The 24,618-nt window shown below is 59.1% G+C and overlaps 1 long non-coding RNA gene across 2 annotated transcripts; it reads left to right on the top strand.

Moving 5' to 3' along the window:
- The first annotated feature begins 8,558 nt into the window (after positions 1-8,558).
- LOC122226863 lies at positions 8,559-23,598 on the top strand. Of its 2 annotated transcripts, XR_006205797.1 has the most exons (4): positions 8,559-8,791; positions 9,544-9,834; positions 10,019-10,381; positions 22,875-23,598. It is a non-coding gene; the product is annotated as an uncharacterized LOC122226863 (long non-coding RNA). The 2 variants fall into 2 exon arrangements; XR_006205796.1 differs by lacking the exon at positions 8,559-8,791 and having other exon boundaries at positions 8,804-9,834.
- The last annotated feature ends 1,020 nt before the right edge of the window (positions 23,599-24,618 follow it).

The raw sequence follows: 24,618 nt of genomic DNA, 5'->3' as shown, positions 1-24,618 counted from the left end.
CAACCCAGAGTGAATGCAGGTGGGCGGTTCCCCTGACCCCATCCTCAGGGAAAGGCACCCAGGGTGCGGGGGGCCTGGGGTCCCTGACTCAGTCGGGGGGAGGCGCCCGGGGTACAAGGAGCAGACCAGCAGGACCCCTGACCCCGACGTCCGGTGGAGGAGCCCGGAGGGGCAGAGGCAGAGGTGGCCCAGACCGCCTTGGTGGCGTGGGGAGGGGGCGGGGGGGGGAGGGCTCCCCCGGGCAGGGGCTGGCAGGGGCTGGCAGGGGCCGGGGCACCAAGCGTCTGGAGGCGTGGCTGGCGGCGCCCACGGGGCGGGGACCCAGGCAGGACCTCCGAACCCGGGGTGTGGCTGCCCTGGGCTCCTGAGCGGCAGACCGAGGTGAAGAGTCGCGCCCCGGCTGGGCGGGGGGGCGCACCTGGGGGCGGCCGGGTTGCCGTGTGGCTCCCGAGGAAGGGGCAGAACCGACGGCCGGGCTCCCGGACGCGGCCCCCGGGGCGGTGCGCCCGCAGGGAGCCGCGCCCGGGGGTGGGGAGGGAGGCCGCCCGCGCGCCCGGCCCCGCCGCACCCCTGCAGCCGCTCAGGGCTGGGGGCGCCCTGGGGCCGCCGGGAGGGGCGGGCGCACAGGAGGGGGTGTTACTGGGCCCCCTGCGGAGCAGAACCGCTTTCGTTTTTCCGTGTTTTCCGGCCGGTGTTCTGGGCTCTCGTGTGCTCTCTTGGCTGGTGATGCGCGGACTCGCCGCGCTCGGATTTCCCTGGCACATGAGAGTACCTCGGGTGTAATTTTTCTTCCGTTTCTGGAATAGTCGTGTCTTCACGGTGGCCCCTGGCCTGCCTGTCTGCCCGCACGTTTGCTGTTCCTCGTGCCGTCTGGCGCAGACGCCCTTCCGCGGGGCCCGGGGTTGCAGGGAGCCGGGCCTCCTGGGCCCCCAGCACTGCTCACCTGGGGACGGTGCTTTGCTTGCTGGCTTCCTTTTAATGGTGCAACGGTTGTGGGCGCACAGGACACGGCGAAACCAGCGCACGGCGTGGGGGAGGGGGGCACGGACCCTCCCCCAGGTGCCGTGAACGTTTGCACACAAGTGTGTGGGTGGACATAGTTTTCACTTCTCTGGGATTCGTGCCCAGGCGTGAGGCTGCCGGATCCGACCCTGACTGTAGGTTTGGGTTTTATTAAGCGACCCCAAAACGTGCCCGTGGAAGGGCCGCCACCCCACCTGCGCTTGGGAGAGACCTGTCTCTCTGCCTCTGCCGGGGTCCCAGTCCTTCCTCCAGTCTCTGCCCGGTGAGGGGTGGGCTCGACTTCACGGGGGTCTTAATTTGCATTTCCCTGGTGCCTGAAGATGTTGAACGTCTTTTCACGTGCTAATCGGCCTCCCCCCACCCCCCCAAATGTCTGCTCACATCCCTTGCACATTTTTTAAGTGGACTGTTTGTATTTTTTACTGTTGAGATTGCGGCTCTTCACGCGGGCAGAAGTGAGTCCTCTGTCACCTGGCCTGCACGCGGGGGTTTCAGGAGCAGAAGTTTGTCATTTTCACAAAGTTCAATATTATCGTTTTTTTCTCTTACGGATTGTGCTTTGGGTCACGTTTCAGAGCACTTTCCCTCGCCTGGATCCCCAGGGTTTCTCCTGTGCTGTTTTCTAAGAGTTTTAGAGATGTACATTTTACATCCAAGTCTGTGGTTGGTTTTGAGTTAATTTTGTATGCGGTGGGAGACTCGGTCCCATGTCCCCCCTTCTGCCCGCGGATGTCCACGTACTCAGGTACCTGCATAGAGACGACATTCTCTTCATTCCCCTTCTTCCCAGAATCCCTTCTTTTCTGCTTTATTTCTGAAGGCTACTTTTACTGGGTATAGAATCTGGGACTGGTAATTCTTCTTTGGAAATCATTGTGCCAATTTTTTCTGGCCTCCGGGCTTTCGGATGAGAAATCTGCTGTCATTTAAGTCCCTTTCCCCTCCAGGTAATGCCTCGTCCCATCAGTACAGACTTTATATTTGAATATTAAATATTTATTATTTTAAATATTTATTAAATATTTTAATATATCATATTAATATATTAAATATGTAATATTTGAATATTAAAAAGAAATTTTTACAGGTTGGTAAAGCACACAGTTGCAAAAAGAGCCGTGAGCCTTCTCTATGACTTACACCAGGTTGTCGGTGGTAAAGGGTGGATGTAATCAGCAATATGGTTTATTGTCAGCATGTTGTGGACATAATCTAAGGGCATTTCCTCTCAAACCTGAGACCCTTAAAAAATATCCCTCAATAAAGTCTCACATGAACAGCTGCCCATGTGTGGGCCAGCCACAGGATACCAGGCCACCGTCCCTGCCCCCCACACGCCCAGGTCAGGCCCCAGGGTGCATCTTTGGTCTGGCTGCACCCCCTCCCAGGTGGGCTGGCGGGCATGAGTGGCTTGACAGGAAGCCTGTCCCCGCAGGTGGCCCCGGGACAGGCTCCAGGGCTCATGGGATGGGAGGCCAGGGAAGAAGCTCAAGGTTTACACAGCCCAGGAGTCCAGGTAAGGGGTGTGGGTTGAAGGGTGAGAGGCTTCACGGCCCCATGTCCCCAAGCCCAAAGCAGCTCAAGTGACTATGGCACCCGCAGCTGCTCCCACACCCTGGTTTCCAAGGCCCCGTGACCCCTGGGGATTCTATGCCGTCCAAGGAGCGGCATGGACTCTCTCTCAAGAAAGGTCTCCAGGCTTGGGGCAAAGGTCTCTGTGCCGCTGGCCTGGAAGGTGGAGGTGGGGAGGTCCCAACGGCCCCTCCGTCCTGGGGGTCCACTCGCCTGGTCTGGGCTGCAACTCGCCACCAGACACATCCTGCAGACTTTGAGGTCAAGCCTCCAAGTGCCAGGCTGCCTTTCAGAACAGCTCCCACACTATCCAAAGATGCTGGCACTTCCAGAGCACAGAAGAGGTTGGGCGGGGTGGGGCACCCAGTGCACTTAGCACGGAGGCACGACAAACTCTGTTAGGGGCGATTGTTTATAATGGAGGGAAAGTGAAAAATGGAAGGAAGGAAGGGAGGGAAAGCAGAGGAGGAGGGAAGGAGGAGGGAGGGGGAAGGGGAGGAGGGGGAGGGAAGATGGAGGAAGGGGAGGGAGGAGGGGGGAAGAGGGAAGGAGGGGGGAGGAAGGATGCAGGAGGGGAGAGGGAGGAGGGGAGAGGGGAAGCAGGAGAAGGTGGGGAGGGAGGAGGGGGAGGGGGGGGGAGGGAAGATGGAGGAAGGGAGGGAGGGGGGGAAGAGGGAAGGAGGGGGGAGGAAGGATGCAGGAGGGGAGAGGGAGGAGGGGAGAGAGGGGAAGCAGGAAGAGGTGGGGAGGGAGGAAGGGGGGAGGGAGGAGCGGAAAGGGAGACCTGAGCCAAGAGAAAAGCACCTGCCCTGCGCTCAGGCCTGTCCTAGCTTCAAGAGACCCACCTGTAGAGCAAGATCCCCACCGTTTGGTGTCCCTGGGGCCCCAGGAGTGTCTGACCCAGCATGGTATCTGTGTGGCCCTGAAACCCTCACTGCAGGACAGGACTCGGGGTCTGCTGCTGGCAGCTGTCCCGGGATGCGAGTCCCATCCCGCAGACACTCCGGGGACTCCGGCCTGCATCAGAGGAGGAGCAGCCTGGGCCTAGTAAGGTGGCCTCGGCCACGTTGGAAGATCAGCCTCAGAGGGCGTGAGGCCCCGCTCTGGGGCGACCGGGAGCCACACACATCCCAGCGGGCCCAGTCTTCCTGCACGAAGGCCTCCCCGGTTTGCTCTGGTTTCAAGTCCGTGGTCTGTCACGGCTCAGAGGCCATCCGGACCTGAGCGGCACCCCTGTAATGTGTGTCTTTCCGGGGCAGGGATCCCCGGTGCACAGGGTGCAGGGTGCAAACGTGGTTCCGCTAAGGACATGAGGACAGACCCACCTGGAACATTCCACATCTCCCCTCCCTGGACAGGAGTGGCCCCAGGTGGCCCAGCACTGCGGCCCCTGAGTGGGCACCACCCTGCTCCCGTCTCCAGAGGCTTCCAGTCTCCCTGGGGAGGCCACTGACTCCTGGCTCTGTGCTGCCCCTCTGGCTGCCCTCCTTGCCCTCTGCCAGCTGACTGTGCCCTCAGCCCTCCGGCAGCCGGGCAGGGTGCTGTGTGCCTGCTCCCCTCCTGCACCGTCCGTGCACCTGTTCCTGTCCCTGTCTGTGCTGAGTGCTCCTCTCCGACACTGTGTGTGGTGCTTTCTCAAGGGCCTGGATCCTCTGGTCATAGGCGGGGTAGGAGCTGACCAGTGGGTCCCCAGTGCAAGTCTGAGCCTTGTCTTGCAGCCGTGGCCTGGATGAGACCTCGGTTTCCCCTCCTGTCAGGACCGTACCAGGACTCACACTGCGGTATGTGAGGCCTGATCAGAGCGAGGGTCCTGCACACACAGGGCGTAGGGATGAGACCACATGGAGGCCTCACTCTGAAAAGCATAGCAGGACTCAGTGGTCCTGCTGTGACCCCAGGTTCCTTCCAGCGAAAGCCTCGTGTCCTTAGCAGAAGTCAAAGGCCGGGGTGGGCATAGATACCTGTCATAGGAACGGGGTGACCTTTCCCAGAAACCGTGAGGGCGACCATGAGGGTTGGCAAGTGGCAGGGTGCTGGCGAGGCTGAAGCAGTGTAGCCCCACGGCCAAGATTTGGGGTCCCACCCCGTTCCCGGGTGGGAAGGCAGCAGGGCCTCCCCAGGTCCTACAGAAACGCTGGCCGGGGCCACTTGGGCAGAGAGAAGAGCTGCCACCCATCAAGGCTACCCCGTGGGCTGGTGACAGCTGCTGCTCTCCTGATACTGGGGGTTTCTCATCGAGACTCCCTGGAACGGGTCCCCGCTGGCTGCAGGCTCCCCAGAGCCCTGGGGTTAGACAAGTGCCTCTCCCTGGGGCAGGAAGGCCACCTGGGTTTGCCCAGGACTTCAAGGCCATGAAGTGCACCACCACCCCGACACTGGCGCCCCTGCATCTGAAAGAGACACCCGTCTCCCCACCTCCTTGCCCCCGTGATCTTGTTTTTGCAGGGCCTCGGAGGAACCGGCAGCTGCTCGCTAAGAAGGGGCCATCTGTGAGCAGGGGAGAGACGGGCTCGCGGGCAGCTTGACAGCAAGGAAGGACACCGCAGGGAACAGCAAGAAAGGTCAGACCCTGGACCAAACCGCAATGATTTTCTGACCATACGCCGAATAATTTCTGTTCTCTTCCTTGTGAAGTGCTCGCAGATTCTCTTCTTTATTTCTAAACAGGGCCCTGTGCGGTCCTCTTTGAAAGATGTGCTTCTTATCTGTGGCCTTGCGGAGAAGCTCACCTTCAATCTGGGAGTCTCGATCCAGAAGGATCTAGAGCTGCCTGGTCGCAGATGGTCGCGGGGCGTGCGGGACTGACGTGGCCAACACCCTTCCGGGTCATCTCCAGACAAGTTTCACAGGTGTCTCCCTGCTCCGTGTTTCGGGCACAATAAAGAGTGTGGGTCCCTAGTTACTGTGTTCCCGGAAAGCACATCGTGAGGTTCAAGGCATCCTCGGGAAGCCTGCTTCTCCAGAGATTCGTCATAGCTCCGATGAGACGAGAGTGGCCTGGGTCAGCTGAGAGGGTGCTCTCCAATCCCACTGCTGTTGATTGCCACGCCTCTCAACGCTGGGCCTCGGTTTCCCCGCGTATAAAACAGGCATGTGACTGCCCTGGAGAACGTTGTTTAGACTGAATGGAATGACCAGCTGCACCCCAGCATTGGCTGGGCTTGTGCCGTATCTTACTTTGGGTTAAAATCCGTCAGATCTGCCTCAGGGGACCCCAGAGCCCTCCCCAGGGGTCCTGCCTGTTTCCAGGGGTTCGCCCCCTGGCTGCCTCCAGGTTTGACTCCCGAGGCATCGGTCCACACCAGGGAACGCCTGGCCGGCCACGTGCAGCTGGCTCAGTCACATCCTCTGTGGCCCCTGAAGCCGCTCTTTTTTTTTTTTTTAATTTTTTTTTCAACGTTTTTTAATTTATTTTTGGGACAGAGAGAGACAGAGCATGAACGGGGGAGGGGCAGAGACAGAGGGAGACACAGAATCGGAAACAGGCTCCAGGCTCCGAGCCATCAGCCCAGAGCCTGACGTGGGGCTCGAACTCACGGACCGCGAGATCGTGACCTGGCTGAAGTTGGACGCTTAACCGACTGCGCCACCCAGGCGCCCCCGGAAGCCGCTCTTGACAGAGCAAGGACATTCACACAGTGTGTCACAAAGCATGACCCCGCCCCATGTACCTGTGCTCTGTGTACATGTGCGCGACAGAAAAGTCTCTTCACGGAACAGCCCCCGCTCTGGACTGCGCAGTCTGGCATCTTCTGTGTCGTTACGTTCCAGTCTGTTCCACTCGTTAGGAAGAAAACACTAGTTGTGAGCCACTAGATTGACTTCCTGACCCATCTTATGAGTCGCAGCGCCGCCCCCCCCCCCCCCCCCCAACTCAGGCTTGAAGAGCCCGGTGGAGAAGGCCACAGTGAGGGCTTTGGGTGAACACAGTATTTATTTTTCCGAAATGTGAGCACAGAAACGTTCAGCATTAGATCCAAGTTCCTCTGCTGTGTCTGCGCCTGGGGTTCAGGCCGAATCCCTCACTGCCCCCCCATTGCCTCCTTCCTCCAGAGCCAAGAAGACACCGGAAGCCTGTGCCGGCTGGCTTTGGCGTGATCCCGGTGCACACCTCCCCCCCACCTCCCCCCAAACACGGGCCTCTCCCTTATGTGGCATCTGAGGCCCCGGAGCCTTCTCTGCCCCGCGGGGATGGGGCAAGGTGGCCGGGTGGTTAGATGTCTGGGCTCTGAGGCCCACCAGCCTCTCCAGCTGACCTTGGTGAGTTTGGAGACTTGCTTTCTCCGGAAAGAAAGTTACCATCTGCCAGCCACCTCCAGGGGCCAGGCCCGCCGGCTTCTCCTGCAGCGTCCGGTCTGCTGCTTCTTTCTGTGAAAGGGGATCCTCATGGTCCCCCACCTGGAGAGAGGGCAGACAAATGACCAGCGGAGAAGAAACGTCAGCTGCGCTCGCTCACGAGGACTCCTGTTCTTTTCGCAGACCTCTCGCCTGATCCGCGGGGGCGCGCCTGGTTCTAGTCTTGCACACGCTGAAGTGTCGCTAGCCAGCGGGAGTGAGTCACGAGAAATGCCCACGAGCTCCACGTGCAGAGAGAAGGGAGTGAAGGAGGGAAGTCTTTGGTCCTGATGTTGGCCACCTGCCCCCTTGGTGCACCTGTTAGGGCCTGGTCTCTTTGGGGGTTAGAAACCCCCGGGGTTCAAGTTCACCGGGAGCAAAGCTCCCCTAGTCTGCAGCATCATCCCCTAGTTCTAGAAATCCAGCCTGGGGGAGGGGAGCAGAGGAAAATGCAGTGTCTGAGATGGCTCCCTCGGGGTGTCTCTGGGGGGACCAACCTTTCCGGGCTCCGGGTGCTGGCACGGGGAGGGGAAAGAGGAGGGGGAGGATGGCAGATGGGGAGGAGTAGGGGGTTGGAAGGCAAGGCTCAGGCTTTGGTTGGTTGCCCTCCTCTCCCCTCCCCTCCCCACGACACCTGGGAGGACTGATGGCAGCAGAGGTCTCTGATCTAGGGGAGGACTGTGGAGCCCAGATGTCATGAAGTGATGACACTCTGGCCACGGGAACCCGTGTTCATCATTTTGAGTACCTTTGCACCAAAGGAGGGCCCCCAGGATGGCGCCTGCATGCGGTTTTCAACCCTGCTGCCTTCTTGAGCAGCCTGGAGGGTTCCACGCTGACGCAGACCAGGGAGCCCGGCCGGGTTCCAGCTCCCAGGGAGGGACTGCTCACCGGGGCCGAGGCTCATCAGCAGAGTAACAGAACAAAACTGGGGCTTCAGAAAGCATCTTTGGGGCCTAGATACTGGATCCCACTTGGACTCCTCCCAGTTATCTTCCAAAGCCAGGGCTATTAAGCGCCAAACAACACCCTGACTCCACGTGCACAACCCCAGCCCCCGCCCCCGGCTCAACCCCCCCAACCCCTTAAACTCAGCCCCCATCCCGCGGGCTACCCACCAACCCCCGGGCTCAAACCCCACCCCTGGGCTCAGCTCCCCCCGCCTCCCAGGTTCAGACCTCGCCCGCAGGCTCAGACCGCCCCCCCCCCCCCCACGCTCGGCTCCCCCCGCCCCCAGGCTCAGACCCCGCCCTCTGGGCCCAAACCCCACCCCCGGGCTCAGGTCCCCCGCCTCCCAGGTTCAGACCCCGCCCCTGGCTCGGTTCCCCCCCCCCCCCCCGCCCCCAGGCTCAGACCCCGCCCCCTGGGCCCAACCCCCCCCCCCCCCCCCCGCCCCCCAGGCTCGGCCCCACCCCCGGGCTCAGCTGCCCTCTGCCCCCTCCCCCCCACTACGGCTCAGACCCCGGCTAATGGGCTCCGCAGAGACCAGCCCTCCCCTCCTGCAGAGCCCAGGGCTACGCTGACAGAAGACACTAGGGACCTGCCGAATTTGGGGTGTCTCAGGAACATTCCCGCCCCATATTCAGCGTGGAAGAGGGCACCGCGCTTGCGGGTCGGTGGGCCGTGCTGTGAGGCAGTCGTGACATTATCAAGAGAGGCGTGGGGCGGGGCACTCGGCGCGGCGGGCTCATTCTCCGCAGGTGCCACCTGCTCCACCCCTGCATCCGCCTTCACGTGGGGGCTGCCATATTGGCACACTTGACGCTTCTCCTGGTCTCAGCCGATTGGCTCAGGGGTGGACACGTGATCCAAGCTGGGCCAATCAGGGTCTTCTTGTGTGGATACTCCCGATACCGGACAGGTGAGGCAGGGCTTTGCCCACCCGCTTTCTGTGCTGGCAAGCGGACCAGTGTGGCCAACATCTGCCTGCCTCCCCCTGGGGGTCCCCCTGGGACTTCCGCTCCCCCCCTGCGTTTGGCCTGTTGGGGAGCGCAGCAGGAGATGGGGAGGAGGGGGGCCAGGAGTCAGGATACCTACCGTTCCTGCTGGCTCCCCGTCCCTGGCTGTGTCCCCGCTGAGGTCACAGCCCCCAGAGGCTGCCTCCTGTCTTCTGGTCCCTTGTGGTTCCCTTACCTTCTCCCTGCCCGCACGTTAGTAACTGGTCTCTTTGTTAAGCCCTCCTGGAATTACCCTAATGGACTGTGTCATCTGATGTCTGCCAGGATCCTGGTCCCCCCTTGGAATTGTGCGCCAGAGCCCAGAAGGAGAAGTCGGAATTTGGGTGGGGGGCAGAACTGAGAACTTGACCATCGCGTGGCTCCGGGGGCCGGGGTCAAGCAGATGAAGGGGGAAGCCGTCTCCCTTCCCTGATTTACCCCTCCCAGCCCCGTGCTCACAAGCTGTCCAGCAGCCTCAGCATAAATTTGCTTTTCTGCTTAAACTATCGCAGGGTCATTCTGTTACGTGCAGCCAAAAGTCCCAACTGATACACCACCAGGCAACATAAAATCTTGTAACTGCTTCAGACTACTTTTAAAACAGAAACAGAAGAATTTTCATTTCCTTCCAGCCGTTAACTTTCCCACAAACCCAACACCAAAATGTTGATTACAGGTGCTGTTAGAGGAAAGTCGTCTTTAGCAGAACCAGGTAGGGATGACTCGGGCCACTGGAGAAGGGCTGTCCTGTCGCAGAATGCAGGCGTGCCAAGCAATGAGGGACAGAGACCCTGACGGTGGGTGACAAACCGGGAACAGAGCCAACTACCGGCTTGTGTCTGGACGAGATGCTTCTCGGCTGAATCTCTGGGGCCCACCTGCCTCCACCTTCCGGCACCTTCCAACCACTGGAAAGTCTACGTGCATCCTGGGCCCTGCTGACCTCTCAACTGGCCCACCTTGTGTGGTAGGCGGAGAAGCTGAGCGCTGGCCCCAGAGGGAGGGCAGGACCTCCTGCGAGGCAGCTTGGATCCGAAGGGCCCATGTCACAATGTGTGACACCCAACTTGGACAGCGAACAGTTTCATACGAAGTGCGATGCATTTGGTTTTGGGTTTTCTCTTGGCCAAACGTTCTTTTTTTTTTTTCAGGTACACAAAAGACTATCCGGAACGTTGGCTAGCTGGAGTTCCGATTCATGTGAAGATACGACGAACACAGATACTTGTGCACAATCCCGGGGGTCCTGGGCCGTCCCCCGAGAGCTGCGTTTTGACCAGTGTCTCCCTGTGAGGACCGACCGCGAGGGAACAGCTTTCCTCAGTCGCAGCTTGTGTTGGCGGGAGGGTGTCTCCAAAGATATTAGGCGTGTGTATTCATGAGCCACAATCGGTTCAAACATTAAATGGAAACTTCACAAATTCTGTCCCCGCTGATGTGTCCCGGACCAGCTTAGGAATCGGTACAAGCCCTGCCCTGAAGAGACAGGCAGTTGGAGCCAGCAGGGACAGAAGGTAAGGCAACGAGCCGGCAAGTGAGGCCAGGTGTTTAAACACACCTGCACCAGCCGTTCGCGAGTGCCGGGGACAACAGAAGACTGTCCCCCCGGCTACCCTCCTCCTCTGCTCGCTTTATTTCAGTGCAGCCGTGTGCGATCGTAGCAGACGCTGGATAGTATCTGAAGTAAAACGCACACCCACTTGTCCTCCAGCTGACGGAGGCGACCTGCCGCCTGCCCTCTATCCCCAGCGGTCTCTTGCCCGCCCCCCGTGTAATTCTCAGCCACTTCCAACATCTGTTTCCTGCGGGTTCGCTGACGTTAAAATGCCTGTCCGGGGTTCGTGTCAATTGGCCTATCGGCGCGGAAGGCCCTTCGCTCTGCTTATACCGATGGAGCGGGTTCTAGATCACTTTTCTAACAGCGACAGTGGTTATTTAGCTCCCGAATTAGCTCTTGTGGCGATGGCGAGTTACCCGTTTTACTTCGTGGCCTAAGACTGTCCGCGTAGCCTTCATCGGCAGCAGCATCATTCCCCGGGTGGGAATCCTCTGCCCACTGTCTCCGGGCCGCCTTCGTGCTCTGCCCACTGCTGGTGGGCGCCTCGGAAAACAGGGCCGGCCCAGGGCAGGCCTTCCCGACCACCCCGGTAGTGCCCACGCTGGCTGGGACACGGGAGTGTCTGACCTCGGGGTGTGGTCAGCAGGCTCCCTTTGGGCTCCACCCTGCTGCCTTTTCAATGTTTCGTCCCAGGGAAATGTGAACTTGATCTCCGGTGCCCACGGCGGGGACTCCCGTGGGAGACCCGGCCCCAGGCCACGCCTGCGTCTCCACCCCGGTTTTTTGGAAATCCGTCTGATGTTTTGAACGAGATGAGCTCGAGGCAGGCCCCAGCCCACGGGCACTGGGCATGATTCGCATAGGTAGGCTCCTGAGCTGCTGTCTGATCTAGACCCCACTCGGGAGGGCGGGCGCCCAGAGCCTGCCGTCTCCCGCTCCTGCTTGGGGACAGGGTGACCAGCAGGGTGGACCGCAGTGTGGACACAGCTGGGACTCCGACCGCCACCCCAGAGTCCAGTGGAACTGGGACCCTGGGGCTGGGGATCCCCTCACGCAAGGCCGGTGAGAGGCCGGGTCAGACGCTTAGCGGGGTCCCACGGAGCCGGGCTCGGGCGGGCCTCGGGCGGGACGGCTACGCGTGCGTTTTGTTCTTTCTCAGGCTAACCCCTCTCGGAGCCAAAGTCCGGCCACCTGGGCTCGCGCTTCTGAGTCACTTCCTGGCGTCCTTGTCGCCCTGTAGCACTCTCAGCAGGCTCTTCTCATCTCTGCAGGCACGAACGATTTTCCCATTTGTGCTTTGCTGCGTTCGTCGGGCTGACATTTTTGTCGTTCTATTTCTAAGTGTGCAATTCGGTGGTTTTTAGTATACTCACAGATACGTGCAGCCGTCACCGTGGTGAGTTTTAAAACCCCTCGTTCACCCAGGAGGAAACCCCGGCCCTTAGCACTCACGCTCAGTATCCACCCCGCCCCCACCCCGAGTCACGGCTGATCCACTTTGTGTCTGTGCACTTTTGCCTGTTCTGGACCTTTCCTTCGTGTCTTCTTCTCTCACCGAGCGTGTGTTTAAGGTCCATCCAGGCTGTAGCAGGTGTCAGCACGTCTTCCCTCGTCGTGGCCGAATAACGCCCCGTGGGGGATAAGCTTAGGAACCCCCCGGGCTTACACCAGTGGGTTAACAAGGCACAAAGAAATACGAAGTCAATGTAATGCGCACACCCGAGTTTGGGTAAACCAGGTTGGCACTCCAAGAATAGGGGGTGCAAAGACACCCCGAGAGTAGGGAGGGGGTGCTGAGCCCCCCAAAATAGGGAGAGAGACGCCAAGACCTGAGAGATAAATGGCACAAAGGTGCCCAATACACAGGAATAACAAGATGAGATATTCAGGGTGAAAGCACCCCAAATTTAGTACTATAGCAGAAAGCTGCTTTCATAGGAGAATAGGGCCAGGTTCGGTAAATCGGTGAATTGGACTTTGGACGGCTGCGCTTTAGGCAAAGCAGCCCTGAGCGGAGGTGGTTAACAAAAGAAAAGATGTCTTGTCAACCCTGCCCTGGGCCGGCAAAGACAAACAGGCACGGCGCCTCCTGTCCGCTGTTAACAACCATCTACCCATCTGCCCGGCGCCTGGATTTTGTTTTATGTTGACCCAAGCCCCAAACGCTGTATGTCTTCGAAATCCCCCTTCCCCCCTCACATCCACAAGTTAACGTTCCTGGTTTCTTTGTCTCTTTGTACACGCCCATCGCGTTTGCAAGCCTTCTGATCTGAATAAAGACGGGGCAAGGACCCTTATTCCGGGCTCTTGTCTTTTTCCCGAACAGTAGCCATCCCTCGTCTGAATCCTGCGTCCGCTCTTTTGCTGGCCAAAAGAGAACTTTGGACTTAGAGTCTACGACACGCCCCTCTGTGTGGCTGTGCCACGTGTGGCTCTCACGGGCATCAGTTGATGGGCGTCGGGGGTCGGTTCCACCTGTTGATCTGAGTGTCCTTGCACAACTGTTCGCGTGGCCGCGTGTTTTCACTTCTGTCGAGCGTCTACCCAGGAGTGGTCGCTGCGCCACGCGGTAGCTCTGATTCACCGAGGGGCTGACGGGCGTCACAGCGGCTGCTCCGGTCGCATTCCCACCTGCAGAGCGCCAGCCTCCCGGCGCTGCCGTCATCACCAACACGCCCTTTCCTTTACAAGCCTTGGTGTTATTGTGAGGTTGCTGGTGGTGCCGCCTCTTTTCCTTTCCGATTTTAGTAGTTTGGAGTCTCCTCTCTTTTCTCCTTGGTCAGGCTGGCTAACGGGTCGTCGCTTTATTGAACTTTCCAAGGAACTGGCTTTGGTTTTGTGGATTCTTCTGTATTTTTTTTTTTTCATTCTCTCTTTCATTAACTTCCATTCTAATTTCTACGAGCTCTTTCCCTCTGCTTCCTTGACATTTATTGTGCTTTCTTTTTCCGGTGTCGTCAGATGGCAAGTCAGAAAGACTTGAGGTAGGTCTCTTCCTTTTTTATGATTTTATTTTATTTTATTTTTAAGTTTATTTTGAGAGAGAGCACAAGCAGGGGAGGGGCAGAGAGAGAGGGAGAGAGAATCCCAAGCAGGCTCAGCACTGTCAGCGCAGAGCCCAGCTCCAGGCTTGAACTGATGAACCGTGAGATCACGACCTGAGCCGAGATCAAGAGTCAGACGCTTAACGGACTGAGCCACCCAGGCGTCCCGAGATAGTGCTTTTTTAACGCAGTCCCTTAGCGCATGAGTGTCCTTCTAGCAACGCTTAGCCACACCATGCACGTGCGGGCCTGTTGGGTCTCGTTTTTGTTTTATCTCGAAGTATTCGGAGGCTTACTTTCTGATTTATCCTTGGACTCCTTAGTTATTTACTATTTAGGGCGTGTCGTCTAACACGTTGCTGCGAGCTTCCCGGTTTGGTTACCATTTCATGTCGGTCACAGAACACAGCGCTGTTTCCGTCCTTTCTCACGATGGAAGTTTATTTGCGGCCAGCACGTGGTCTGTGCCAGAGAACGTTCCGTGTGTGCTCCCAAAAGGTGTCTCCTGTGGTTGGTGGGGCGCCCCGTGGAAGGCTGGCAGGTTTTCTGTGCGTTTGGGTCTATTTCCCGGTGATCGTGTCCTGGCCACATCTGTTGTGGGCCGCGGCGGGTGTTGAAGGCTCCCGCCGTGGTTGTCGAAAGGTCTCTTGCACTCCCATTCCTGCCCCTTTTGCTCCACGGATCCTGGAGATGTGCTGGTGGCTGCTCTGTAATTGGCTCTTCCTCGCGGACGGTCGCACAGCGTCCCGCTGACCCCCAGCAGTATATTTGGCCCAAGTCTATTGTGTTTGCCACCGGGGTGGCCACTCCAGCCTTCCCGCGTCTGCCTCTGAGTGATGCACCTGTTTCTGTCATTTTACTCTTGACGCGTTTGCATCTCGGCTCTGCAGTGTGTCTCGAAAGTGGCCGTGTTCCCAGGTCGGCATCTCACCCCCGTTCACCGAGGGGGTCACAGGAGCTTGGAGGCACCCCTGCGCTGCCACCTGGGTGTCTTGCCTGACTCCGAGTCCCGCACTTTGACAGCTCCTACGTCACCTGCCGGTCTGCCGACGGCTGGGGCGAGTTTGAAGCCCCGGGGCCCTCGTGCACGTTTTCTCATCTGGTTTTCACGCTGCTCGGTGCACTAGGCCTGCTGCCTGCCTTTCCAGAAGCACAAGCTGAGGTTTGTGGACGCAGGATGCTCTGCTTGGGGTTCTACAGCCAGTGGGGAGCGGGGGGCCCGGCTCCAGGCCCCCGCCGCCTGGGCGCCGCCCCTCTGGGCCAGGCCCGCATTGCAGCGACAAGACGGCTCGGCACCGGGGGTTTTACTCCCAGGTGCACACACTGTGGCGGAGCGCACCCTCCCGGACCCCTGTCCCCGCACAGACATTCAGCCCGGTGGGGAGGATGCCCGTCCACCTGGGACACTGGCTCAGGGCTGGCAGCCAGACACAACCTGCCCCACGGGGAGCCGCTTCGGCCAGTTGTCATGCCCGGGTGGCCTGCACCCCAGAGAGGGCGGGGCCCCGTCCCCAGAGTCCCGGGCCTGTGGGCTGCTGGTCCCACAGAGATGCCCTCGGGGGGGATTTGCACGCCACGCTGAGGGCGCGGCAGTCCCCTGCCTGTGTCCTCTGGGTCCTGCATGCGTCACACCTGTGTCGCACATGAAGCCGCAGCCTGGGAGAGGAGGGACCTAGCGATCTTCTCATCTGTCCACCTCTGTTTTAGCCAAGAAAACCAGGACTCGGAGCATGGTCTCATGAGGAGGTGCCACGCGGGAGGGGAGCCGAAGTCCGGTCACCGGGCACGCTGGTGGTTCTGGGTGTCAGGGGACAGCAGGTGCTGCTCAGGTCCACGAGCACAGTCAGCGCCTCCACAGGTGGACATCTCCGCTGGCCCTTGTTGCAATCAGCCTTTCTCTGTCCCTCAGCTCTGCCCAGAGCCGTGTGGCCTCGACCCGGCTCCCTGCTAATGCAGGTTGCGGGGCGGGGGTGTCTCAGGCTTCCAGAACAGCAGCCCCCCCTCCCCCCACACACACGCTGCCCTGTCCTCCTCTGGTTAGCCCTGAGCTTTGCGGACATCCCGTGGGTGCCAGAGAGTTCTCTGGCCCTGGAGTCCCCTCTCACCTGCTGGGAAACGCCAGGACCTCGGTCCCCGGGGAGCCGCTCTCCAACGATGCACCCGAGGTCCAAAGACTCACAGACGACTTCCTTTCCAGTTACAAAATATCTCACACACACACGACTGAGGACGGTAGTGACCCTCACCTGTGTGCCCACACCCAAATCAGCCAGACTGGCAGCGGAGGGTCTCCAAGATGTGTCCTGGCCTCCTCGGGGTCGTGGGGTGATGGGGGCAGAGCGACCCCAGGAGCGTCCCCTCCCTGCACGTACGGCCTGCAGGGCCAGGCGTCAGGTGGGATGCGGGGCTCCCCGTAGCTGGGCACGGTCACCCTCACGGACCACGGGGAATCGGGGCTGCGTGCTGCCCGCCTCCCGACCCGATGCTTCAGAGAACTGGGAGCTGCCGCCGTCCGCGAGCGTGGCCTTCCCTCTCGTGTCCGCTGGTTTGTTGCTGCCCGCTTGGCCGTTGCGGGAGAACGCTGGCATTGGCTCCCAGAAATTCACTCTGGGCTGGTGGCACTTACCCCACCCCCCGCACCCCGGGGGGCTGGCTTCAGGGAAGTCGGACCTGCCTGGTCGTGATTAATGGACACAGATCTGCCCCGGAGAAGCTAACGTAACAAGAGCCGTAGGCCTCTGCTTCTGCGCTCCTGCCTCGGCCGCGGGCGCACGCGTGTGTTTCTGTTGGCCGCGGCCCAGATACCATCGAGAGGTGGAAAACAATCTGGAAATCTGAACAGTGTTGAACAAGGAAAGAAAATGCTCTGTCGACCCAAACAAACAGAGATACGGTCTCTCTGCCCCCGGCCCCCCGACGTGATGCTCCGCTGGGCCTGGGAGGAAAACAATGAGACGCTGAAGGAGAAACACGTGAAAACACGCAGCCCGTGAAGACAGAACAGAGTGCGTCCGTCCCTCGGCCGCAGCCCCGGACAGACCCTGGGACCCCGGGGCAGGCCCCCCCGGGAAGAGGGACCTGGTGAGCGGGGCAGGGCTCTCCCGGGGCTCCGGGCCCGGCCCAGGCGGCCTCTCTATCTGCTCTGTGGACAGCACGGGCGTCTGGGTGTGACGTGAACGCCTCTCCACGTGTCACCCGCTGTCACGGATATGTGAGTGATCTTCCCGCAAGGATGCGCTGCGCCGGGCACAGATGGGCCTGGGACACGGCGGTGGGGGGGCCCGGGGGCTGTCACACGGAGGTGAGAGGGTCGGGGAGCCCGAGGGGCGGCGCCGGGGTCTCCGGGCGGAGCCTGGTCGTGGAGCATGAGGACCAGGTTGTAACTCCACCTGAGGCAGCAGAACTGCTGCCCCCCTGCCCTTGGAGGCCGTGTTCCGGCAGGTTCCACATCCGGTTGCATGGGGGTCAAGGAAAAGCACCGGGGCCGACACTCTTGGTCCTTCTGGAAGGAGGGAGCACAGAGCCAGGTTCCACACGTGCTCTCTTCATGGTGAGGGCGCCGGGGACCCACCGTGGGCAGCGGGGGGACGTGCGCACACAGGCAGTCGCCTCCCCCTCAGAGCCTCGGGCGTGGGCCAGGGGACCCTGACGGTGCCCCCGTGCCAGGGCCGTGAGGCGTGCGCTCTGGGCGGCTGGGGGGAGGAGGGCTTCCGAGGACGTCCCCCCGCTGCCGTGCAGGGACCGTCCCCCCTTGCGCTGTCCTGACAAATGGTCGTGTGGCGAAGGTGCCGCGTGAGGTGCTGACGAGGAACGGCTTTTGGAAGGATTGGGGTTTGCGGGTCCAGGGCAAGGCCCGAAAGAGCTCTGCTGTTCCTCCGAGCCCTGCGGCTGCTCCAGGGGCCCACGGCCCCCCGGGGTGACCGAGGCCCAGGGGACAGCGGACGAAGCGATGGGAACTCACGGCCGTTCACCCAGCTCCTGGCTCAGCGTCAGGCGTGTGGCCCCCCCGGGGCCGAAAACCGCACGGCCCGGGGAGGGTGAGGAGCCGGAGGGCCGCCCTCCTCTCTGCAGCCTGCCCCCCACCACCCCCGGCTCTGCCTCGAGGGCTCCGCTCGTTCTCAGGTCCTGGGCAAGACCGCAGCTCAGTTGTGTCCCTTCTATCTTACAGAAAACTTAACCTTTTTTACCCAATTATGGAGGACAGGATTCTAAAGGGGCCCCGACATTTCCCCGCGTGGGGCACCTGCCTGGGACACTTTTCCCCGTGCAATGGGGCGTGGGCACATCTGTGGATGCTTCACACGGCCAAGAGGACTTCGTGAGTATAATTCAGGCTGCGGGCCAGTGCACTTGGACGTCAACCAAAGGGAGGTCGTTTGGGTGGGCCCGGCCCAGTCGCTGGAGCCTTTTACGTCTGAGCAGGGAGGTCCGATCAGAGAGCGTGTGTGGTCCTGCCGGCCTGCAGACGGTCGCGTGATGCCGCCGGCCCGAGGGCCACCAAGCAGGGAGGTGCGGGCCGCCTCCACAGGTCAACAGAACGAGACGGTTCTTCCCCAGAACTGCCCGCAGGGGACACAGCCTGGTCACGCGTCGGTTCCGGCTTCGTGAGACCCCGAGCAGAGAACCCGGTCATGCCGTGCTGACTCCTGCCCCACAGAACCGTGGGCCAGTGAAGCAAGCGTTGGCCGAGCTACTAAATTGTGATTCTTTAATACGCAGCAACAGGTAATCATACAAAAAGCAGCACAAACGCATGGTTGCAAAGTTAGCAAAACCAGACGGTAAAAAGAAGGGAATGAAAACCACTGATGGTGAGTCCTCCCAGACGGGCCTCTGGCTAACGTGGTTGAGCAGCCTTTCATGTATTTTCTCTCTCTCTCTTGCACATTTACCAGCTGTATCGGGCTGTGGCTGACCTACACCACGTTTTAATGTTTTTAAATCATGGTACAGTTCGTCAGATGGACGTGTGCTTGCTCCCACGAAGCCTGCCCCTCAATCAGGATATTGAACCTGTCCTACTCCCCGGAGTCCCTCATGCTCCTCTGAGGCCCCTTCCGCCCACGCCCGCCCATCCCCGCCACCCCCAGGTGCGTGATGACACGGTTCTGTCACTGTGCAATGCAGCAGTCCCCCGCCTTAACTGTGGTCTCAGTGACCGGCACTCAGCCGTGGTCCCGGAGCAGATGATCCTGCATCACAAGCCCTCGTCACTGGCCCACCTCACCGTGTGGGCGTTCCGTCACCTCCCAGCCTCCCAGGAGGAGGGGCGAGTGCAGGGCAAGAAGACATTTCGAGAAGAGAGAGACCACGTTCACGTACCTTTAATTATAGTGCATGGTTATAATTGCCCTATTATTAGTTATTGCTAATTTCGTGCTGTGCCTGAGTTTAAAGTACACTTCACCGCAGGTGCATATGTGGAAGAGAAGAGTCTCTGGAGGGTTTGGTGCTGTCCCTGGCTTCGGGCATCTGCTGGGGGACTTGGAAGCATCCCCTGCAGATAAGGGTGGGGGGCGCTTCTGTGCCGTCACGTCCAAGAACCGTGTGTCGGTGGAATCATGCGGTCTGTGCTCCTTGGTTTGGTGTTTTGATCTCCGTGTTTCCTCACGCTGCCTTCAAATTCAGTAAGTTCAAGTTCATCTGCAAGATCGGACCTTCTGTTGATCCCATCCAGCCACTTTCCATATGAGACTCACAGTTCTTGTCTCTGGGCCTCTGATCTGGGTCCTTCTGGCCTCTCTCCACCCTGTTTAAGGTGCGCGTCTCCCCCTCCCTCCTGGAACGCACGGGGTCAAGTTGTGACGAGGGCCGCAGTGTCCTGTCTACCAACACATTCACCTGTGTCACGTCACCCTGTTTCAATCAACTTGTCCTAATGGGTCACACTTCCCTGCTTCGTGGCACGCCTGGTGGCACTTCACTGGATCCGGACGTTGTGTGCTTTACCTCGTCGGGGGCCACGGAGTCTCGTAGTCGCGTGACTACTGCTCTCCTCAGACGCGTGTCCTGCTCAGCGCTCCCCTGTCCTGGGTCTGTCTTATCAAGCTCCCCACGCTCCAGCCCCTTGTCCCCGGGCGGTGAGCGGGCACCGGGGGGCGGGGGGCTCAGCTGGGCTTTGTTCCCATCCTGCGGCGTAATGTCCTTCATTTCCTCATGGCCAGCGTCTCCAAGAGAGCCCTTTCCTGTTTTGTCCGGTGTTTTCTTGGTTCAGACCAGAGGGTAACTCCAGTTCCTGTTATTCCATCTCAGCCGGATGTAGAAATATCGGCGTAGATTTTGAAAAAGAAACAATCAAGCCAGACCCGGTGTTTTGAATCCTGGTCACCATGCCTGGAAACGGTCAGTCAGTGGGGTTCGGGCTGTCTCCCTGCAGAAGGCCCGGGGAGGTTGGCTGCGGGAGATCGAGCCCCACCCCGTGCCCTCGGGGTCACTGCTGGGCTCAGGTCCCCGTCGGATGTGCCCATGGGCCCATCTCGTCTGTGGGAACCCCCAAAGTGAGCTCTGGGGAGCCGGGTCCTGAGACGCTGACCGGGGTCAGAGTGGGGCAGGGGGACCCTGGGTGAGGACGGGCTGCCCGTGGAGGAAAACTCACACGCGAGCAGGAGATCCTTGTCGGGACCTGGTTCCCGGGGCCGAGGTGGGGAGGCAGCCGCGTCCACAGGGCCGGCCTCCCGGAGCCGACACGCTCACACCGTGAGTGTTGAAGGAAACCACGACCTGTCGTCACGGTGTTCCCCAAACTGTTTTAACTTAAATTTAGTGAGTTGAACCTATTGGTCTCCTAACTAGAGCGAATCCATCTGTCCGTCCACACCCAAGTTCCTGTTCGGGGCCCTGAGAGCCGGCCGCACCCACACCCCGTCCTCCGGTCCAGGACCCGGGAAGGGACAGGGCGCTCGGAAATTCTCTGCCACGGAAGCTCCGCGTACACATCGCTGTCCCAGGGATGTCAGTCCTGTCCAGCGTCAACCTGAGCGATGGTCCCCCAACCGCAGCAGTGACACCAAACGGGAGGAAATTATCGCAGTTTCTGGATCAATAGAAGAGACGTGTTGAATAGAGTGACAGGAACGTTCGATTTGCTCCGTCTAGAAATCACATGAGATGGGAGCCATTTACTAATAAGATTCACATGTGTGGAACGAACACATAAAACACTACCCTGAAATTATAATCTTACCAGGTCTCTAAAACATGGCGTAAACACTTAGTAATAGCAATAAAACCAAAGGAGGAAAAAAAGTTGAATTTATTTTAGAAGACAAAAATCTGGCTGTGTGTCTGGGTTATTTTAGTGAATTTATTGGCAATAATAAAGATAGTGTAATTACAGTACTTATAAATAGGATAAAATGTAGGAATCTCATGCAAGAGTTATTTAAATACTCCGCAGTTGTAGAACATTATCTAAAAATTATAATCTGAGAGGTTTGAGACATTGATTAATCACTTCATGGCAGTAAAACTAAGAGAAAAACCAGAATTAACTTAGGCAGAGAGGAAAGTGTCTTGCTGTGATTTTGGGTCTTCAGAAGCCTCCTTGGAGGATGGGGACAACTTGGAGGCAAGTCACTTCTGCTTTGAGGCTGCGTGGACAGTGCTTGGTGTAGACACATCTCTGGGCACGTCAATGGGCATATGCATGTCAGGGAGTCCTGGGGTAGGGCCCCAGGCCCCTAGGCAGTTTCTTCCTCCCGTTCTGGAATCTGGGGAAGGACCGACCCTCTGCTGTGAGGCCAGGGTGAGGGAAGGAGGGAGCCCAGGTCGGCGACACCTTGTTCCATGGGCAGGCTGGATCGAAAGAGTTCTGTCTCCCGCTTCTGACTGTGATTTTCTGCTGTGGCGAAGCGTTCCCAGGGCGGTGACTTCCCCGCGTGATCTTTAAGGGCATGGACTGTTCTGGCACTTCCATTAATCCCGCACACATTTGGGTGTTTTCTTTATGTTTAACTCGCCGCATCAATGTGTCCTTGGAACCCCTTTGGGTCACCGTCCAGAGGGCCCCCTGAGACCCGCTCTCTCTCCGTGTTCCCGAGCTTCTTTCTGCTGACGAACTAGGTCACCAGGCCCCCCTGCGTGCCAAAGCTCGGTCAGGAGCTCGGTCGGGGGCTCCCCGTTGTGGAAAATGCCCGTTTTCAAAAAAATCTTTATTGCAGGGGCGTCTGGGTGGCTCGGTCGGTTAAGCGGCCGACTTCGGCTCAGGTCGTGATCTCACGGTTCATGAGTTCTAGCCCCGCGTCGGGCTCTGTGCTGACAGCTCGAGCCTGGAGCCTGCTTTGGATTCTGTGTCTCCCTCTCTCTCTGCCCCTCCCCCCTCTCGTGCTCTGTCTCTCAAAAATAGTGAATAAATATTTTAAAAAGTTATAAAATAGGGGCACCTGGGTGGCTCAGTCGGTTAAGTGTCTGACTTTGGCTCAGGTCATGATCTCACAGTTTGTGGATTCAAGCCTCACACGGGACTCTTTGTGCTGACAGCTCGGAGCCTGGAGCCTGCTTCGGATTCTGTGTCTCCCTCTCTCTCTGTCCCTCCCCAGCTCGAGCTCTGCTTCTGTCTCTCAAAAATAAATAAACATTAAAAAATGTACAATAAAATAAAATCTCTATTGTGAAGTTCACCCTTTTGAAGTGAGCAATCTGATGGCTTTTAGTCACTTGACTGTGTGGCACAACTGTGGCCATAAACAAGTTGGAGGTTCTGTTCGTCACTAAGATCCCCTCAGGGCTGAAGTTTGGGTGAGTTGACAGCCTGTCCTTCACTTCCTTTCTGATTCCGGAGCCCCTGTCTCCTGCCCCAGGAGACCCTGGCACCCTCCCTGGGGCCACAGGCAGCCCCGTGGCGAAGTTTCGGGAGCGTCCCCAGGAGGGTGTCCTGCACCATGAAGCTGCCGCTGGGACAGGGGCCACTGGCGGGCTGACCCCGAGAGCCCGGAGCGGGAAGGGCGGAGTTTGCCGGAACCTAGTTTGAGAAACACTGACAGGGAGACTCGAGTCCAGTGTCCCCAGCTGAACGCCCTCCCGCATCCTGCCTCCCTCGCTCCACCACCCTCACGTGCCACATCCCGCCCGTGTGGCCCTGCCCTCCGCCTCCAGGAGGCACGTGGTCAACACTTGCTTTGTGCCACATACTCTCAGAGCCCGGACACGAGGCGCAGAGCAAAACGTAACAGGACCCCCCTGTCCTCCCGTAGACGTGACACAGTCCAGTTGTTGGGACTTTGCTTTGGCTCCTGAACAGCTGCCCCTTCTTGGGAAAGGAGGTGGCGGTTTTCAGGGCCGTGGTGTGTGAGACGGCCGCTGCTGAGACTTGGCCCGTTCATGCTGGTTAGCCACCTGCACCGACCCCTGGCCTCTCCTGTGTCACCCGTCACTCGGCCCCCCTGGACGCATCTTCATTCTTCACAGGTGTCTCCAGTGGAGGAAACACAGCTGCTGGCAATGTCCCGCCAGCGTCGTGGGGGCTCCGGGTCCGCGGACGTCCGTCTCTGTCTCCCCTGCACCGTGACCAGATCTCAGAGCAGCCTGGCTCAAGTTCAGTCGAGGAGAGTGTCTTTGCCAGTGGGTGTGGGGCGTGAGTGTATGTGTCATGGGAGCAGAGACTCCCCTGGGTTCCTGGCCCCCCAAGAGGAGGGACAGGGCATTTCAAACAGTGTTTATTTTATTTAAAGCAGGAAAGAAACATGACGTTTTATGCAACTCCAGGATCTTGGAACTGCCATATTTATGACGCAAGGAACCAGCAAACAAGGCTGCCTGGGGCTCATTTGGCCTCATATTTGGTAGCACACGAGCTGTTTGGGCACAGAATCCAGGACACCGGGCACCAGTGGGGACATCAAGTCTGTACCCTGGGCCGCTGTGTTGAGGAGGCAAACACTCCCCCCTTTGCCTGAAGGTTGGGCCACCATCAGACTGGCGGCTGCTGGCCGTCCCCACCCTGGGCGGCTGCTGTCTCAGGCTCGGCCTGGCTCCAGCCGTCCGACAGCCTCTCCCAGCTCGCTGGGGACCCCTGTGCACCTTCCCCCTGACAGCACCGCGCCCTCTCTGTGCTGTGTCACACCCTCACCCACCAGCTACGCGTCTGGACAGAAGACACACGAAACCGGCGCCGTGGCAGTTGACGTCCTGTTTCACGCGCACCTGTCTTTCTTCTTCTGGGCTCCTTGCCTTTGAGTAGGACCCGGCTGACAACATCCGCACTTACTTACTGACAGACAGGCCTCCTCCGGCCGGAACGTGCCGGCCTCAGGGGATGCATGTCGATGTGCATCCCGGAGCCGCCCATGGGGTCTGGCGCACAGTAGGCACACGACACAGACTTGCTGGATGGCTGATGGCTCCGTGATCTCTCAAGATGGTGGGAAGCGCTGTGACCACTTACCGAGCGTGCTGCTGTGTTCCAGCATCTCGACTGTGGCAGATGAGCCTCGAGCAATGCAGTTTGAACTGCTTGTGTCCACTTACCCGTGGCTTTTTTACAGTATACACTAAATGCATTTTCTCTCCCCTGTGACTTCCTTAAAAACGTTTTCTTTTCTCTGGCTGACTGTGTTGTGAGAATACAGTATACAAGGCATACAGTGTACAAAATACGGATCAATCAGCTGCTTATGGCATCAGTAAGGCTTCTGGTCAATGGTAGGCTACTTGTAGTTAAAGTTTGGGGAATTAAAAGTTCTCTGTGGTCAACCGTGAGGGGTAGGCACCCCTCACCCCTGTGTTGTTCAAGGTCAACTGTGCTTTGTCACCGTCATGAGGGAAGACTCTCTGTGCTTCTCTGAAACTCTTATTTAAGTATTGCCCTGCTCTGCTGTCGGCTGGTCCTGTCATGTATGCGCCTCTGTGACCCGGGTCATGGGGGGCAGCGAGGAAAGAATGAGGTGCCTCTTCTCAGAAGGTGTTGGCAACAGAAGGGATGAAATCCGTGTCCCCTAAAGTTGCAACACAGCAGCAGGAGAAGTGTGGGAAGGGGCCGGGACTCTTGAGGGCCACCCCAGAGAGGGGCAGGAGGCAAGGGCAGTGACTGCCCTTGCTGGGAGGCCGCTGCCTGAGGCTCTGACCACCCCCCTGCACAACCATGCCAGCCACTGACAGGAGGGACGAGGCCCAGGGGCCTTTCCAACGCTTTCCTGGTCCTCTTTCATTTGAT

Source organism: Panthera leo, chromosome C1 (genome assembly GCF_018350215.1).
Source record: "Panthera leo isolate Ple1 chromosome C1, P.leo_Ple1_pat1.1, whole genome shotgun sequence".
Taxonomy (NCBI): domain Eukaryota; kingdom Metazoa; phylum Chordata; class Mammalia; order Carnivora; family Felidae; genus Panthera; species Panthera leo.
The sequence above is the reverse complement of the archived record's forward strand: the minus strand, read 5'-3'. Positions and strand labels throughout refer to the sequence as shown.